Here is a 21,579-nt window from a genome sequence, read left to right on the forward strand (position 1 = left end):
TATTCAAAGAAAAAACTGTACAGTGCATTCTCTGTGGAAGATACATGCTTAGACAAACACGCAAGACCAAAGTACATAGAATTACAACGTCTTGTTTAGGAAAAAATGATAATTATGCACAATACGGGATTTCTTCTAGTAACGATTAAGTATTTCTAATACATTCGTGGTTGTCTGTAATCTGCAACACTGTATTTCCTTAAAATGTGGTATTCGAACATATACTTCAGAAAGAAAACTGTACAGTGCATTCTCTGTGGAAGATACACGCTTAGACATACCCGCAACACAAAAGCACACAGAGTTACAATGTCTTGTTTATGATAAACATGAAAATGTCGCACAATGAGAGATTTCTTCTTGTTCTTCCTTAAAATGTGGTATTCGCACATATTCTTCAGAGAGAAAATTGTACAGAGAATCTGAAAATTCTTGTTCAGATTAAGTCTTTCTAAGATATTCATGTTTTCTTAATTCTGCAACCCTGTACTTCCTTAAAATGTGGTATTCGCACATATTCTTCTGAGAGAAAATTGTACAGTGCACTCCCTGTGGAAGATAAACGCTTAGACATACACGCAACACCAAAGCACATAGAGTTACAACGTGTTGTTTAGGAAAAACAAGATAATTTCGCACAATGCGGGATTTCTTCTTGTCCAGATTAAGTATTTCTAATACATTCGTGGTTGTCTTTACTCTGAAACACTTTATTTCTCAAAAGTATCGTATTCACACATATACTTTCCAGTTAAAATGGTACAGTGCATTTTCTGTGGAGGATACACGCTTAGACATACACGCAACACAAAAGCACATAGATTTACCTCCTGTTGTTAAGGAAAAACACGATAATTACGCACACGTTGGGATTTCTTTTAGTCGCAATTAAGTATAACTAATTCATTCATGTTTGTCTTTACTCTGCAACACTGTATTTACTTAAACAGTGGTATTTCCACATATAATTTGAGAGAAAACTGTACAGTGCATTCTCTGTGGAAGATAAACGCTTAGACATTCATGCAACTCTAAAGCACATAGAGTTACAACGTGTTGTTTAGGAAAACCAAGATAATTTTTCAAAATGAGGGATTTCTTCTCATCCACATTCAGTATTTCTAAAACATCCATGGTTGTCTTTACTCTGAAACTCGGTATTTCCTTAAAATGTTGTATCGCACATATTTTTCCTAGAAAAAAAATGTACAGTGCATTCTCTGTGGAAGATATACACTTAGACATACACGCAACACCAAAGCACATAGAGTTGCAACGTGTTGTTTAGGAAAACAAGATAATTTCACAAAATGAGGGTTTTCTTCTTGTCCAGATTAAGTATTTCCAAAACATTCATGGTTGTCTTTTCTCTGCAACCCTGTATTTCCTTAAAATATGGTATTTGCACATATAATTCTGAGAGAAAAATTTACAGTGCATACTCTGTGGAAGATACATGCTTAGACATACACGCAACATCAAAGCACATAGAGTTACATCGTGTAGTTTAGGAAAAACAAGATATTTTTGAAAATGCGGGACTTCTTCTCGTCGCGATTAAGTATTTCTAATACATTTGTGGTTGTCTTTATTCTGCAACACTGTATTTCCTTAAAATGTGGTATTTGCACGTATAGTTCAGACTAAAAACTGTACAGTGCATGCTCTGTGGAAGATACATGCTTATACATACATATAACACCAATGTACATATAGTTACAAAGTGCGGTTTTGGAAAAACAAGATAATTTCGCACAAGGCGGGATTTCTTCTCGTCCAGATTAAGTACTTCTAATACATTCGTGGTTGTCTTTAGTCTGAAACACAGTATTTCCTTAAAATGTGTTATTTACACATATAATTTCAATACAAAACTGTACAGTTCATTCTCTGAGGAAGATACACGCTTAGACATACACGCAACACCAAAGCACATAGAGTTACAATGTATTGTTTAGAAAAAAAACAAGATAATTTTGCAAAATGAGGGATTTCTTCTCGTCCAGATTAACAATTTCTAAAACATTCATGTTTGTCTTTACTCTGCAACCCTGTATTTTTTTAAAATGTGGTATGCCCACATATTCTTCCGAGAAAAATTGTACAGTGCATTCTCTGTGGAAGATATATGCTTAGCCATACACGCAACACCAAAGCACAGAGAGTTACAAAATGTTGTTCAGGAAAAACAAGATAATTTCGCGCAATGAACAATTTCTTTCATCCACATTAAGTATTTCTAATAAATGTGTGGTTGTCTTTACTCTGCAACACAGTATTCCTTAAAATATGGTATTCGCACAAATACTCTTGAGAAAAAAACTGTACAGTGAATTCTGTTTGGAAGATACCCACTTAGATATACATGCAACACCAAAGCACACAGAGTTACAACGTGTTGTTTAGGAAAAACAAGATAATTTTGCACATTGGGTAATTTCTTTTGATCATGAAAAAGTGTTTCTAAAACATTTGTGGTTGTCTTTACTCTGCAACCCTGTATTTCCTTAAAATGTGATATTCACACATATTCTTCCGGGAGTAAAATGTAAGGTGCACTCTCAATGGAAGGTATAAGCATAGATATTCATTCAACACCAAAGCACATAGATTTACAAGGTGTTGTTTAGGAAAGACAAGATAATTTTGAACAATGAGGGATTACTTCTTGTTCAGATTAAGTATTTCTAAAACATTCATGGTTGTCTTTTCTCTGCAACCCTGTATTTCCTTAATATGTGGTATTCGCACATATTATTCCAAGAAAAAACTGTGCAGTGCATTCTCTGTGGAAGATAAATGCTTAGACATACACGCAACACCAAAGTACATAGAATTACAACGTCTTCTTTAGAAAAACAAGATAATTTTGCACAATACGGGATTTCTTCTGGTCGCGATTAAGTATTTCTAATACATTTGTGGTTGTCTTTACTCTGCAACACTGTATTTCTCAAAAATATCGTATTCACACATATACTTTCGAGTTAAAACTGTGCAGTGCATTCTCTGTGGAGGACAGACGCTTAGACATAAACGCAACACCAAAGCACATAGATTTACCTCCTGATGTTAAGGAAAAACACGATAATTTCGCACACTGTGGGATTTCTTTTAGTCGCAAGTAAGTATATCTAATTCATCCCTGTTTGTCTTTACACTGCAACACTGTATTTACTTAAACAGTGGTATTCCCACATATAATTTCGAGAGAAAACTGTACAGTTCATACTCTGTGGAAGATACACGCTTAGACATTCATGCAACACCAAAGCACATAGAGTTACAACGTGTTGTTTAGGAAAACCAAGATAATTTTTCAAAATGAGGGATTTCTTCTCGTCCACATTAAGTAATTCTAAAACATCCATGGTTGTCTTTACTCTGAAACTCTGTATTTCCTTAAAATGTTGTAATGCACATATTTTTCCTAGAAAAAAATGTACAGTGCATTCTCTGTGGAAGATATACACTTAGACATTCACGAAACACCAAAGCACATAGAGTTGCAATGTGTTGTTTAGGAAAACAAGATAATTTCTCAAAATGAGGGTTTTCTTTTTGTCCAGATTAAGTATTTCCAAAACATTCGTGGTTGTCTTTTCTCTGCCACCCTGTATTTCCTTAAAATATGGTATTCGCACATATAATTCCGAGAGAAAATTTACAGTGCATACACTGTGGAAGATACATGCTAAGACATACACGCAACAGCAAAGCACATAGAGTTACATCGTGTTGTTTAGGAAAAACACGATATTTTTGAAATGCGGGATTTCTTCTCGTCGCGATTAAGTATTTCTAATACATTTGTGGTTGTCTTTATTCTGCAACACTGTATTTCCTTAAAATGTGGTATTCACACGTAGAGTTCAGAAAGAAAACTGTACAGTGCATGCTCTGTGGAAGATACACGCTTAGACATACATACAACACCAATGCACATATAGTTACAAAGTGTGGTATAGGAAAAACAAGATAATTTCGCACAAGGCAGGATTTCTTCTCGTCCAGATTAAGTACTTCTAATACATTCGTGGTTGTCTTTAGTCTGCAACACTGTATTTCCTTAAAATGTGTTACTCACACATATAATTTCAATACAAAACTGTACAGTTCATTCTCTGAGGAAGATACACGCTTAGACATACACACAACACCAAAGCACATAGAGTTACAATGTATTGTTTAGAAAAAACAAGATAATTTTGCAAAATGAGGGATTTCTTCTCGTGCGGATTAACAATTTCTAAAACATTCATGTTTGTCTTTACTCTCCAACCCTGTATTTCTTTAAAATGTGTTATGCCCACATATTCTTCCGTGAAAAATTGTACAGTGCATTCTCTGTGGAAGATATTCGCTTAGGCATACACGCAACAGCAAAGCACAGAGAGTTACAACCTGTTGTTCAGGAAAAATAAGATAATTTCGCGCAATGCCCAATTTCTTTCATCCACATTAAGTATTTCTAATAAATTCGTGGTTGTCTTTACTCTGCAACATAGTATTTCCTTAAAATATGGTATTCACACAAATACTCCCAAGAAAAAATTGTACAGTGCATTCTGTTTGGAAGATACCCACTTAGATATTCATGCAACACCAAAGCACACAGAGTTACAACATGTTGTTTAGGAAAAACAAGATAATTTTGCACATTGGGTAATTTCTTGTGATCACTATTAAGTGTTTCTAAAACATTTGTGGTTGTCTTTACTCTGAAACCCTGTATTTCCTTAAAATGTCGTATTCACACATATTCTTCCGAGAGTAAAATGTAAGGTGCACTCTCTATGGAAGATTTAAGCATAGATATACATTCCACACCAAAGCACATAGTGTTACAACGTCTTGTTTAGGAAAAACAAGATAATTTTGCACAATTCGGGATTTCTTCTGGTCGCGATTAAGTATTTCTAATACATTCGTGGTTGTCTGTAATCTGCAACACTGTATTTCCTTAAAATGTGGTATTCGCACATATAGTTCAGAAAGAAAACTGTACAGTGCATACTCTGTGGAAGATACCTGCTTAGACATACACGCTACACCAAAGCACATAGTGTTACAATGTGTTGTTTCAGAAAAACAAGATAATTTGGCACAATGTGGGATTTCTTCTAGTCCAGATTAAGTACTTCTAATACATTCGTGCTTGTCTTTTCTCTGCAACACTGTATTTCCTTAAACAGTGGTATTTGCATATAAAATTTCGAGAGAAAACTGTACAGTGCATTCTCTGTGGAAGATACACGCTTAGAAATACATGCAACACCAAAGTACATAGAGTTACAATGTGTTGTTTAGGAAAAACAAGATAATTTATCAAAATGAGGGATTTCCTCTCATCCACAATAATTTTTTCTAAAACATTCATGGTTGTCGTTACTCTAAAACTCTGTATTTCCTTAAAATGTTGTATTCGCACATGTTTTTCCTAGAAATAATGTACAGTGCATTCTCTGTGGAAGATACACGCTTAGAAATACACGCAACACCAAAGCACAGAGAGTTACAATGTGTTATTTAGGAAAAACAAGATAATTTCGTACAATGCAGGATTTCTTCTCGTCCAGATTAAGTATTTTTAATACATTCCTGGTTGTCTTTACTCTGCAACACTGTATTTCCTTAAACAGTGGTATTCACACATATAATTTCGATAGAAAAATATACAATGCTTTCTCTGTGGAAGATACACGCTTAGAAATACATGCAACACCAAAGCACTTAGAGTTACAACGTGTTGTTCAGGAAAAACAAGATAATTTCTCAAAATGAGGGATTTCTTCTCGTTCACATTTAGTATTTCTAAAACATTCGTGGTTGTCATTACTCTGCAACTCTCTATTTCCTTAAAAGGTAGTATTCACACATATTCTTCCAAGAGAAATTTGTACAGTGCATTCTCTGTGGAAGATACACGCTTAGAAATACATGCAGCACCAAAGCACATAGTGTTACAACGTGTTGTTTAGGAAAAACAAGATAATTTCGAAAATGAGGGATTTCTTCTTGTCCAGATTAAGTATTCCTAAAACATTCATGGTTGTCTTTACTCTGCAACACTGTATTTCTATAAATGTAGTATTCGCAAATATTCTTCAGACAGAAAATTGTACAGTGCATTCTCTGTGGAAGATACACGCTTAGAAATACACACAACACCAAAATCACATAAAGTTACAACGTGTTGTTAAGGAAAACCAAGATAATTTCGCACAATGCATGATTTCTTCTCGTCCAGATTAAGTACTTCTAACACAGTCGTGGTTGTCTTTACTCTGCTACACTGTATTTCCTTAAACAGTGCTATTCACACATATAATTTCAAGAGAAAACTGTACAGTGCATTCTCTGTGGAAGACACACTCTTAGACATACACGCAACACCAAAGCACTTAGAGTTACAACGTGTTGTTTAGGAAAAACAAGATAATTTCTCAAAATGAGAGATTTCTTCTCGTCCACATTAAGTATTTCTAAAACATTCATGGTTCTCATTACTCTGCAACTCCCTATTTCCTTAAAAGTTCAGATTCACACATATTCTTCTGAGAGAAATTTGTACAATGCATTCTCTGTGGAAGATACACGCTTAGAAATGCACGCAACACCAAAGCACATAGAGTTACAACGTGTTCTTTAGAAAAAACAAGATAATTTCCCACAATGCGGGATTTCTTCTCGTCCACTGCGGGATTTATTATAGTTGCAATGAAGTATTTCTAATATATTTGTGTTTGTCTTTACTCTGCAACCTTGTATTTCCTTAAAATGTGTTATTTGCACATATTCTTCTGAGAGAAAGCTGTACAGTGCATTCTCTGTGGAAGATACATGCTTAGACATACACGCAACATCAAAGCACATAGGTTTACAACGTGTTGTTTAGGAAAAACAAGATAATTTCAAAAAATGAGGGATTTCTTCTCGTCCACATTAAGTATTTCTAAAACATTCGTGGTTGTCTTTACTATGCAACACTGTATTTCCTCAAAATATCGTATTCGCCCATATACTTTCGAGATAAAATTGTACAGTGCATTCTCTGTGGAAGATACAGGCTTAGACATACACACAACACTATTGCAAATAGAATTACCACATGGTGTTTAGGAAAAACACGATAATTTCGCACATTGCGGGAATTTTTCTAGTCGCAATTAAGTATTTCTAATACATTCGTGTTTGTCTTCAATCTGCAACACTGTATTTCCGTAAAATGTGGTATTTACACATATTCTTCTGAGAGAAAACTGTACAGTGCACTCTCTGTGGAAGATAAATGCTTAGACATACACGCAACACCAAAGCACATAGAGTTACAACGTGCAGTTTATAAAAAACAAGATAATTTTGAAAAACTGAGGGATTTCTTCTCATCCAGATTAAGTATTTCTAAACATTCATGGTTGTCTTTACTCTGCAACACTGTATTTCTATAAATGTGGTATTTGCACATATTCTTCAGACAGAAAATTGCACAGTGCATTCTCTGTGGAAGATACACGCTTAGAAATACACACAACACCAAAGCACATAGAGTTACAATGTGTTGTTTAGGAAAAAGAAGATAATTTCGCACAATATGGAATTTCTTCTCATCCACATTAAGTATTTCTAATACATTACATTTGTTGTCTTTATTCTGTAATACTGTATTTCCTTAAAAAGTGGTATTCTCACATATAGTTCAGAAAAAAAAAACTGGACAATGTACTCTCTGAGGAAGACAGACGCTCAGACATAGAGGCAACACCAAAGCACATAGAGTTACAACGTGTTGTTTAGGGAAAACAAGATAATTTCGCACAGTCCGGGATTTCTTCTCATCCAGATTAAGTACTTATAATACATTTGTGGTTCTCTTTACTGTGCAACACTGTTTTTCCTTTAACAGTGGTATTCGCACATATAATTTCGAGAGAAAACTGTACAGTGTATTCTCTGTGGAAGATACACGCTTAGACATACATGCAACACCAAAGCACTTAGAGTTACAACGTGTTGTTTAGGAAAAACAAGATAATTTCTCAAAATGAGGGATTTCTTTTCGTCCACATTAAGTATATCTAAAACATTCGTGGTTGTCATTACTCTGCAACTCTGTATTTCCTTAAAATGTGGTTTTCGCACATATTCCTCCGAGAGAAAATTGTACAGTGCATTCTCTGTGGAAAATACAAGCTTAGACACACAAGCAAAACCAAAGCACATAGAGTTACAACGTGTTGTTTAGGAAAAACAAGATAATTTTTCACGATGCAGGAATTCTTTTCGTCCAGATTAAGTATTTCTAATGCATTTGTGGTTGTCTGTACTCTACAACACTGTATTTCCTTAAAATATCGTATTTGCCCATATACTTTCGAGATAAAACTATACAGTGCTACAGTGCATTCTCTGTGTAGATACACGCTTAGATATACACACAACACCAAAGCACATAGAGTTACCACGTGTTTTTAAGGAAAAACACGATATTTTTGCACACTGCAAGAGTTCTTCTATTTGCAATGAACTATTTCTAATACATTCGTGTTTGTCCTTATTCTGCAACCTTGTATTTCCTTAAAATGTGTTATTTGCAGATATACTTTCAAGATAAATCTGTACAGTGCATTCTCTGTGGAAGATGCATGCTTAGACATACACACAACACCAAGGCACATAGAGTTATCACGTGTTGTTTAGGAAAAACAAGATAATTTCGCTAAATGAGTGATTTCTTCTCATCCAGATTAAGTATGTCTAAAACATTCGTGGTTGTTTTTACCCTGCAAACCTTTTTTTTCCTTAAAATGTGTTATTAGCACATAGTCTTCTGAGAGAAAACTGTACAGTTCATACTCTGTGGAAGATACATGCTTAGACATACACCCAACCTCAAAGCACATAGTGTTACAACGTGTTGTTTAGGAAAAACAAGATAATTTTGAAAAATGAGGGATTTCTTCTCGGCCAGATTAAGTATTTCTAAAACATTCATGGTTGTCTTTACTATGCAACACTGTATTTCCTTAAAATAGCTTATTCGCCCATATACTTTCAAGATAAAACTGTACAGTGCATTCTCTGGGGAAGATACACGCTTAGACATACACGTAACACCAAGGCAAATAAAGTTACCACATGATGTTTAGGAAAAACACGATAATTTCGCACACTGCGGGTTTTCTTCTAGTCACAATTAAGTATTTATAATACATTAGTGTTTGTCTTTAATCTGCAACACTGTATTTCCTTAAAATGTAGTATTTGCACATATTCTTCTGACAGAAAATGTACAGTGCATTCTCTGTGGAAGATACATGCTTAGACATACACGCAACACCAAAGCACATAGAGTTACAACGTGTTGTTTAGGAAAAACAAGATAATTTCGAAAATGAGGGATTTCTTCTTGTCCAGATTAAGTATTCCTAACACATTCATAGTTATCTTTACTCTGCAACACTGTATTTCTATAAATGTAGTATTCGCACATATTCTTCAGACAGAAAATTGTACAGTGCATTCTCTGTGGTAGATACATGCTTAGAAATACACACAACACCAAAATAACATAGAGTTACAACATGTTGTTTAGGAAAACCAAGATAATTTCGCAGAATGCAGGATTTCTTCTCGTCCAGATTAAGTACTTCTAATATAGTCGTGGTTGTCTTTACTCTGCTACACTGTATTTCCTTAAACAGTGCTATTCATACATATAATTTCAAGAGAAAACTGTACAGTGCATTCTCTGTGGAAGACACACTCTTAGCCATACATGCAACACCAAAGCACTTAGAGTTACAACGTGTTGTTTAGGAAAAACAAGATAATTTCTCAAAATGAGGGATTTCTTTTCATCCACATTAAGTACATCTAAAACATTCGTGGTTGTCATTACTCTGCAACTATGTATTTCCTTAAAATATGATTCTCGCACATATTCCTCCGAGAGAAAATTATACAGTGTATTCTCTGTGTAAAATACAAGCTTAGACACACAAGCAAAACCAAAGCAAATAGATTTACACTGTGTTGTTTAGGAAAAACAGGATAATTTCGCACGATGCAGGAATTCTTCTCGTCCATATTAAGTATTTCTAATATATTCGTAGTTGTCTGTACTCTGCGACACTGTATTTCCCAAAAATATCGTTTTGCCAATATACTTTCGAGATAAAAGAATACAGTGCTACAGTACATTCTCTGTGTAGATACATGCTTAGATATACACGCAACACCAAAGCACATAGTGTTACCATGTGTTGTTTAGGAAAAACACAATATTTTTGCACACTGCGGGATTTCTTCTATTTGCAATGAAGTATTTATAATACATTCGTCTTTGTCTTTACTCTGCAACCTTGTATTTCCTTAAAATGGTTATTTGCAGATATTCTTTCGAGATAAAATTGTACAGTGCATTCTCTGTGGAAGATACATGCTTAGACACACACGCAACACCAAAGCACATAGAGTTCCCACGTGTTGTTTAGGAAAAACAAGATAATGCCGCAAAATGAGTGATTTCTTCTCATCCAGATTAAGTATTTCTAAAACATTTGTGGTTGTTTTTACTCTGCAACCTTTTTTTCCTTAAAATGTGTTATTCACACATAGTCTTCTGAGAGAAAACTCTACAGTGCATACTCTGTGGAAGATACATGCTTAGACATACACGCAACCCCAAAGCACATAAAGTTACAACGTGTTGTTTAAGAAAAACAAAATAATTTTGAAAAATTAGGGATTTCTTCTCGGCCAGATTAAGTATTTCTAAAACATTCATGGTTGTCTTTACTATGCAACACCGTATTTCCTTAAAATAGCTTATTTGCTCATATACTTTCGAGATAAAACTGTACAGTGCATTCTCTGGGGAAGATGCACGCTTAGACATACACGTAACACCAAGGCAAATAAAGTTACCACATGATGTTTAGGAAAAACACGATAATTTTGCACACTGCGGGATTTCTTCTAGTCACAATTAAGTATTTATAATACATTAGCGTTTGTCTTTAATCTGCAACACTGTATTTCCTTAAAATGTGGTATTTGCACATATTCTTCTGACAGAAAATGTACAGTGCATTCTCTGTGGAAGATACATGCTTAGACATACACGCAACACCAAAGCACATAGAGTTACAACGTGTTGTTTAGGAAAAACAAGATAATTTCGAAAATGAGGGATTTCTTCTGGTCCAGATTAAGTATTCCTAAAACATTCATGGTTGTCTTTACTCCGCAACACTGTATTTCTATAAATGTAGTATTCGCACATATTCTTCAGACAGAAAATTGTACAGTGCATTCTCTGTGGAAGACACACACTTAGACATACATGCAACACCAAAGCACTTAGAGTTACAACTTGTTGTTTAGGAAAAATAAGACAATTTCTAAAAATGAGGGATTTCTTTTTGTCCACATTAAGTATATCTAAAACACTCATGGTTGTCATTACTCTGCAACTCTGTATTTCCTTAAAATGTGGTTTTCACACATATTCCTCTGAGAGAAAACTGTACAGTGCCTTCTCTGTGGAAAATACAAGCTTAGACACACAAGAAAAACCAAAGCAAATAGATTTACACCGTGTTGTTTAGGAAATAGAAGATAATTTTGCACGATGCGGGGATTCTTCTCGTCCAGATTAAGTATTTCTAATACATTTTTGGTTGTCTGTACTCTGCCACACTGCATTTCCTTAAAATATCATATTCGCCCATATACTTTCGAGATAAAACTATACAGTGCTACAGTGCATTCTCTGTGTAGATACACGCTTAGATAAACACGCAACACCAAAGCAATAGTGTTACCACGTGTTGTTTAGGAAAAACACCATAATTTTGCACACTGCGGGATTTCTTCTAGTTGCAATGAAGTATTTCTAATACATTTGTGTTTGTCCCTATTCTACAACACTGTATTTCCTTAAACAGTGGTATTCGCGCATATAATTTCGAGAGAAAACTGTACAGTGCATTCTCTTTCGAAGATACTTGCTTAGAAATACATGCAACACCAAAGCACAAACAGTTACAACGTGTTCTTTAGGAAAAACAAGATAATTTCTCAAAATGAGGGATTTCTTCTCGTCCACATTAGGTATTTCTAAAACATTCATGGTTATCATTATTCTGCAACTCTGTATTTCCTTAAAATGTGGTATTCACACATATTCTTCTGAGAGAAAATTGTGCAGTGTATTCTCTGTGGAAAATACAAGCTTAGACACACAAGCAAAATCAAAGCACATAGAGTTAGAACGTGTTGTTTACAAAAACAAGATAATTTCACACAATGAAGGAATTCTTCTCGTCCAGATTACGTATTTCTAATTCATTGATGTTTGTCGTTACTCTGCAACACTGTATTTCCGTAAAATATCGTATTCGCCCATATACTTTCGAGATAATACTGTACAGTGCTACAGTGCATTCTCTGTGTAGATACACGCTTAGATATACACGAAACACCAAAGCACATAGAATTTCCACGTGTTGTTTAGGAAAAACACGATAATTTCGCACACTGCAGGATTTCTCCTAGTTGCAATGAAGTATTTCTAATACATTCGTGTTTGTCTTTACTCTGCAACCTTGTATTTCCTTAAAATGTGTTATTTGCAGTTATACTTTCGAGATAAAACTTTACAGTGCATTCTCTGTAGAAGATACATGCTTAGACAAACACGCAACACCAAAGCACATAGAGTTACCACGTGTTGTTTAGGAAAAACAAGATAATTTCGCAAAATGAGTGATTAATTCTCATCTAGATTAAGTATTTCTAAAACATTCGTGGTTGTTTTTACTCTGCAACCCCTTTTTTCCTTAAAATGTGTTATTCACACATAGTCTTCTGAGAGAAAACTGTACAGTGCATACTCTGTGGAAGATACATGCTTAGACATACACGCAACCCCAAAGCACATAGAGTTACAACGTGTTGTTTAGGAAAAACAAGATAATTTTGAAAAATGAGGGATTTCTTCTTGGCCAGATTAAGTATTTCTAAAACATTCGTGGTTGTCTTTACTATGCAACACCGTATTTCCTTAAAATAGCTTATTCGCCCATATACTTTCGAGATAAAACTGTACAGTGCATTCTCTGGGGAAGATACACACTTAGACATACACGTAACACCAAGACAAAAAAGTTACCACATGATGTTTAGGAAAAACACGATAATTTCGCACACTATGGGATTTCTTCTAGTCACAATTAAGTATTTATAATACATTCGTGTTTGTCTTTAATCTGCAACACTGTATTTCCTTAAAATGTGGTATTTGCACATATTCTTCTGACAGAAAATGTACAGTGCATTCTCTGTGGAAGATACATGCTTAGACATACACGCAACACCAAAGCACATAGAGTTACAACGTGTTGTTTAGGAAAAACAAGATAATTTCGAAAATGAGGGATTTCTTCTGGTCCAGATTAAGTATTCCTAAAACATTCATGGTTGTCTTTACTCCGCAACACTGTATTTCTATAAATGTAGTATTCGCACATATTCTTCAGACAGAAAATTGTACAGTGCATTCTCTGTGGAAGACACACACTTAGACATACATGCAACACCAAAGCACTTAGAGTTACAACTTGTTGTTTAGGAAAAATAAGACAATTTCTAAAAATGAGGGATTTCTTTTTGTCCACATTAAGTATATCTAAAACACTCATGGTTGTCATTACTCTGCAACTCTGTATTTCCTTAAAATGTGGTTTTCACACATATTCCTCTGAGAGAAAACTGTACAGTGCCTTCTCTGTGGAAAATACAAGCTTAGACACACAAGAAAAACCAAAGCAAATAGATTTACACCGTGTTGTTTAGGAAATAGAAGATAATTTTGCACGATGCGGGGATTCTTCTCGTCCAGATTAAGTATTTCTAATACATTTTTGGTTGTCTGTACTCTGCCACACTGCATTTCCTTAAAATATCATATTCGCCCATATACTTTCGAGATAAAACTATACAGTGCTACAGTGCATTCTCTGTGTAGATACACGCTTAGATAAACATGCAACACCAAAGCAATAGTGTTACCACGTGTTGTTTAGGAAAAACACCATAATTTTGCACACTGCGGGATTTCTTCTAGTTGCAATGAAGTATTTCTAATACATTTGTGTTTGTCCCTATTCTACAACACTGTATTTCCTTAAACAGTGGTATTCGCACATATAATTTCGAGAGAAAACTGTACAGTGCATTCTCTTTCGAAGATACTTGCTTAGAAATACATGCAACACCAAAGCACAAACAGTTACAACGTGTTCTTTAGGAAAAACAAGATAATTTCTCAAAATGAGGGATTTCTTCTCGTCCACATTAGGTATTTCTAAAACATTCATGGTTATCATTATTCTGCAACTCTGTATTTCCTTAAAATGTGGTATTCACACATATTCTTCTGAGAGAAAATTGTGCAGTGTATTCTCTGTGGAAAATACAAGCTTAGACACACAAGCAAAATCAAAGCACATAGAGTTAGAACGTGTTGTTTACAAAAACAAGATAATTTCACACAATGAAGGAATTCTTCTCGTCCAGATTACGTATTTCTAATTCATTGATGTTTGTCGTTACTCTGCAACACTGTATTTCCGTAAAATATCGTATTCGCCCATATACTTTCGAGATAATACTGTACAGTGCTACAGTGCATTCTCTGTGTAGATACACGCTTAGATATACACGAAACACCAAAGCACATAGAATTTCCACGTGTTGTTTAGGAAAAACACGATAATTTCGCACACTGCAGGATTTCTCCTAGTTGCAATGAAGTATTTCTAATATATTCGTGTTTGTCTTTACTCTGCAATCTTGTATTTCCTTAAAATGTGTTATTTGCAGTTATACTTTCGAGATAAAACTTTACAGTGCATTCTCTGTGGAAGATACATGCTTAGACAAACACGCAACACCAAAGCACATAGAGTTACCACGTGTTGTTTAGGAAAAACAAGATAATTTCGCAAAATGAGTGATTTATTCTCATCTAGATTAAGTATTTCTAAAACATTCGTGGTTGTTTTTACTCTGCAACCCCTTTTTTCCTTAAAATGTGTTATTCACACATAGTCTTCTGAGAGAAAACTGTACAGTGCATACTCTGTGGAAGATACATGCTTAGACATACACACAACCCCAAAGCACATAGAGTTACAACGTGTTGTTTAGGAAAAACAAGATAATTTTGAAAAATGAGGGATTTCTTCTTGGCCAGATTAAGTATTTCTAAAACATTCGTGGTTGTCTTTACTATGCAACACCGTATTTCCTTAAAATAGCTTATTCGCCCATATACTTTCGAGATAAAACTGTACAGTGCATTCTCTGGGGAAGATACACACTTAGACATACACGTAACACCAAGACAAAAAAGTTACCACATGATGTTTAGGAAAAACACGATAATTTCGCGCACTATGGGATTTCTTCTAGTCACAATTAAGTATTTATAATACATTCGTGTTTGTCTTTAATCTGCAACACTGTATTTCCTTAAAATGTGGTATTAGCACATATTCTTCTGACCGAAAATGTACAGTGCATTCTTTGTGGAAGATACATGCTTAGACATACACGCAACACCAAAGCACATAGAGTTACAACATGCTGTTTAGGAAAAAGAAGATAATTTTGAAAAATGAGAGATTTCTTTCTGTCCAGATTACATATTTCTAAACCATACATGGTTGTCTTTAATCTGCAACACTGTATTTCTATAAATGTGGTATTCACACATATTCTTCAGACAGAAAATTGTACAGTGCATTCTCTGTGGAAGATACACGCTTAGATATACCTGCAACACCAAAGCACTTATAGTTACAATGTGTTGTTTAGGAAAAACAAGATAATTTCTCAAAATGAGGGATTTCTCCTCGTCCACATTAAGTTATTTCTAAAACATCCGTGGTTATCATTGCTCTGCAACTCTGTATTTCCTTAAAATTTGGTTTTCGCACATATTCCTCCTAGAGAAAATTGTACAGTGCATTCTCTGTAAAATACAAGCTTAGACACACAAGCAAAACCAAAGCACATAAATCGTGTTAAAACGTGTTGGTTAGGGAAAAAAAGATAATTTCACACGACATGGGAATTCTTCTCATCCAGATTATGTATTTCTAATACATTCGTGGTTGTCTTTACTCTGCAACCCTGTATTTCCTTAAAATGTGGTATTCGCACATATTGTTCAGAGAGAAAACTGTACAGTGCATTCTCTGTGGAAAATACACACTTAGACATACACGCAACACCAAAGCACATAGGGTTACAACGTATTGTTTAGGAAAAACAAGATAACTTCGCAAAATGAGGGATTTCTTTTCGTCCAAATTACGTATTTCTAAAACATTCGTCCTTGTCTTAACTCTGCAACCCTATATTCCCTTAAAATGTGGTATTCGCACATATTACAGTGAGCTAAAACTGTACCGTGCATTTTATGTGGAAGATACATGCTTAGACATACTAGAAACATCAAAGCCCATACAGTTACAATGTGTTTTTTAGGAAAAACAAGATAATTTGGGACAAAGCAGGAATCCTTCTCCTCGCAATTAAGGATTTCTAATACATTCGTGGTTGTCTTTACTCTGCAACCCTGTATTTCCTTACAATGTGGTATTCGCACATATTCCTCCAAGATAAAACTGTATAGTGCATTCTCTGTGGAAGATACATGCTTAGACATACATGCAACACCAAAGAACATATAGTAATAATGTGTGGTATAGAAAAAACATGATAATTTCCCCAAATGAGGCATTTCTTCTCGTCCAGATTAAATGTTTCTAAAACATTCATGGTTGTCTTTACTCTGCAACCTTGTATTTCCTTAAAATGCGGTATTCGCACATATTCTTCCAAGAGAAAATTGTAGAGTGCATTCTCTGTGGAAGATACACGCTTAGACATACACACAACACCAAAGCAAATAGATTTACAGCATGTTGTTTAGGAATAACAAGATAATTTCGCACAATGTGGGATTTCTTCTCGTTGTGATTACGTATTTCTAATATATTCGTGGTTGTCTTTATTCTGCAACACTGTATTTCCTGAAAATATGGTATTCACACATATTCTTAGGAGAGAAAACTGTACAGTGCATTCTCTGTTGAAGATCCACGCTTAGACATACACCCAACACCAAAGCACATAAAGTTACAACGAGTTGTTTAGGAAAAACAAGATAATGTCTCAAAGTGAGGGATTTCTTCTCATCCAGATTAAGTATTTCTAAAACATTCGTGGTTGTCTTTACTCTGCAACCATACATTTCCGTAAAATGTGGTATTCGCACCTATTCTTCTGAGAAAAAAGTGTACAGTGCATTCTCTGTGGAAGATAAAAGCTTAGACATACACGCAATACCAAAAATACATAGAGTTACAAAGTGTTGTTTAGGAAAAACAAGATAATTTTTTAAAATGAGGGATATCTTTTCATCCAGATTACGTATTTCTAATATATTCGTTGTTGTCTTTACTCTGCCACACTGTATTTCCTTAAAATGTGGTATTCGCACATATTCTTCTGAGAGAAAACTGTACAGTGCATTCTCTGTTGAAGATCCATGCTTAGACAAACACCCAAGACCAAAGCACATAATGTTACAACGAGTTGTTTAGGAAAAACAAGATAATTACGCAAATTGAAGGATTTCTTCTAGTCCAGATTAAGTATTTCTAAATCATTCATGGTTGTCTTTACTCTTCACCACTGTATTTCCTTAAAATATGGTATTTGCTCAAATAACCCCCAGAGAAAACTGTACAGTGCATTCTCTGTGGAAGATATACCCTTAGACATACACACAACACCAAAGAACATAGATTTACAAATTGAAGTTTAGAAAAAACAAGATAATTTCGCACAATATGTGATTTCTCCTCGTCCAGATTAAGTATTTCTAATACATTCATGTTTGTCTTTACTCTGCATCCCTGTATTTCCATAAACTGTGGTATTCGCACATATTCTTCAGAGAGAAAACTGTACAGTGCATTCTCTGTGGAAGATACACGCTTAGACATACACGCAAGATCAAAGCACATAGAGTTACTACTTGTTGTTTAGGAAAAAGAAGATAACTTCGCAAAATGAGGGATTTCTTCTCGTCCAGATTAAGATTATCTAAAATATTCATGATGTCTTTACTCTGCAACACTGTATTTCCTTAAAATGTGGTCTTCGCACATATTCTTCAGAGAGAAAATTGTACAGTGCATTCTCTGTGGAAGATACATGCTTAGACATACATGTACCACCAATGCACATAGAGTTATAACGTGTTGCTTAGGAAAAACAAGATAATTTCGTAAAGTGAGGGATTTCTTCTCGTCCAGATTAAGTATTTCTTAAACATTTGTGGTTGTCTTTACTCTGCAACCCTGTATTTTCAAAAAATTTGGTATTCGCACATAGTCTTCCTAGAGAAAACTGTACAGTGAATTCTCTGGGGAAGTTACATGTTTAAACATACACGCAACCACAAAGCACATAGAGTTGCAACGTGTTTTTTAGGAAAAACAAGATAAATTTGTAAAATAAGGGATTTCTTCTCATCCAGATTAAGTATTTCTAAAACATTCATGTTTGTCTTTTCTCAGCAAACATGTATTTCCTTAATAGCTGGTATGCCCACATATTCTTCCTAGAAAAATTGTACAGTGCATTCTCTGTGGAAGATACACGCTTAGCCATACATGCAAGACCAAAGCACATAGAGATACAACGTGTTGTTTAGGAAAACCAAGATAATTTCGCACAATGCTCAATTTCTTTTCGTCCACATTAAGTATTTCTAATAAATTCGTGGTTGTCTTTACTCTGCAACACTGTATTTCCTTAAAAATGGTATTCACACATATACTCCTGAGAGAAAACTGTACAGTGCATTATCTTTGGAATATATATGCATAGCCATAAACCCTACACCAAAGCACATAGTGTTAAAACGTGCTGTTTAGGAAAAAACAGGATAAAATCGCTCAATGAGTGATTTCTTGTGATCGCGATTAAGTATTTCCAAAAGATTTGTGGTTGTCTTTACTCTACAACCCTGTATTTCCTTAAAATGTGGTATTCGCACATATTCTTCAGAGAGAAAATTGTATAGTGCATTTTCTATGGAAGATACACGCTTAGACATACACGCAACACCAAAGCACATAGAGTTAAAACGTGTTGTTTAGGAAAAACAAGATAATTTCGCCCAATGCTCAATTTCTTTTCATCCACATTGAGAATTTCTAATAAATTAGTGGTTGTCTTTACTCTGCAACACTGTATTTCCTTAAAAAATGGTATTCACACATATACTCCCGAGAGAAAACTGTACAGTGCATTATCTTTGGAATATATACGCTTAGCCATAAACGCTACACCAAAGCACATAGTGTTACAACGTTCTGTTTAGGAAAAACAGGATAAAATCACTCAATGAGTGATTTCTTGTGATCGCAATTAAGTATTTCTAAAACATTTGCTGTTGTCTTTACTCTACAACCGTGTATTTCCTTAAAATGTGGTATTCGCACATATTCTTCAGAGAGAAAATTGTATAGTGCGTTCTCTGTGGAAGATACATGCTTAGACATACACGCAACACCAAAGCACATAGAGTTACAACATGTTGTTTAGGAAAAACAAGATAATTTACCACAAGGAGGAATTTCTTCTTCTTCAGATTAAGTATTTCTAAAACATTCATTGTTGTCTTTACTCTGCAACACTGTATTTCCTTAAAATATCGAATTCTCTCATATACTTTCGAGATAAAACTGTACAGTGCATTCTCTGTGGAGAATACACGCTTAGAAATACATGCAACACCAAAGCATATAGATATACCACGTGTTGTTAAGGAAAAACATGATAATTTCACACAATGCTGGATTTCTTTTAGTCGCAATTAAGTATTTCTAATACATTTGTCTTTGTCTTTACTCTGCAACACTGTATTTCTTTAAAAGGTGGTATTCACACATATTCTTCAGAGAGAAAATTGTACAGTGCATTCTCTGTGGAAGATACACGCTTAGACATACACGCAACACCAAAGCACATAGAGTTACAACGTGTTGTTTAGGGAAAACAAGATAATTTCGCACAATGAGGGATTTCTTCTCGTTCAGATTTAGTATTTCTTTAACATTCATGGTTGTCTTTACTCTGCCACCCTGTACTTCCTTCAAATGTGGTATTCGCACTTATGCTTTCGAGAGAAAACAGTACAGTGCATTCTCTGTGGAAGATATAAGCTTAAACATACATGCAACACCAAAGAACTTACAGTTACACCATGTTGTTTTGGAAAAACAAGATAATTTCGCGCAATGAGGGATTTCTTCTTGTCAAGATTAAGTATTTCTAATACATCCGTGTTTGTCTTTATTCTGCAAACCTGTATTTCCTTAAAATGTAGTATTCACACATATTCTTCCGAGAGAAAACTATACAGTGCATTCTCTGTGGAAGATACACGCTTAGACATACACGCAACACGAAAGCACTTATAGTTACATGTTGTTTAGGAAAAACAAGAGAATTTCACACAATGCAGGATTTCTTTTCGTCTAGTTAGGTATTTCTAATACATTCATGGTTGTCTTTACTCTGAAACACTGTATTTTCTTAAAATGGGGTATTCACACATATTCTTCTGAGAGAAAATTGTATGGTGATTTCTCTCTGGAAGATACACAGACAAACACGCAACAACAAAGCACATAGAGTTACAACGTGTTGTTTAGCAAAAACCAGATACACATTAATACATACATGTAACAGCAAAGCACATAGAGTTCCAATGTGTTGTTTAGGAAAAACAAGATATTTTCGCACAATGCGGGATTACTTCATGTCCAGATTAAGTATTACTAATACATTCGTGGTTGTCTTTACTCTGCAACACTGTATTTCCTTAAAATGTGGTATTCGCACATATACTTTCAAGAGAAAAATCTACAGCATATTCTCTGGGGAAGATACATGCTTAGACATACATGGAACACGAAAACACATAGAGTTACAATGTGTGGTTTAAGAAAAACAAGGTAATTTCGCAAAATGAGGGATTTCTCTCGTCCAGATTAAGTATTTCTAAAATAATCGTGGTTGTCTTTACTCTGCTACCCTGTATTTCTTAAAATGTGGTATTCGCACATATTCTTCAGAGAGAAAATTACACAGTGCATTCTGTGGAAGATACAAGCTTAGACATACAGGCAGCACCAAAGCACATAGATTTACAACGAGTTGTTTAGGACAAACAAGATAATTTTGCACAATGCGGGATTTCTTCTCATCCAGACTAAGTATTTCTAATACATTCGTGGTTGTCTTTAATCTGCAACACTGTATTTACTTAAAATGTGGTATTTGCACATATACATTCGAGAGAAAACTGTACAGTGCCTTCTCTGTTGAAGAAACAAGCTTAGACATACATGCAACACCAAAGTACATAGAGTTATAACGTTTTGTTTAGGAAAAACAAGATAATTTCGCACAATGCGGGGTTTC

The sequence above is a fragment of the Apodemus sylvaticus genome, chromosome 17, assembly GCF_947179515.1.
Source record: "Apodemus sylvaticus chromosome 17, mApoSyl1.1, whole genome shotgun sequence".
Classification (NCBI taxonomy): Eukaryota; Metazoa; Chordata; class Mammalia; order Rodentia; family Muridae; genus Apodemus; species Apodemus sylvaticus.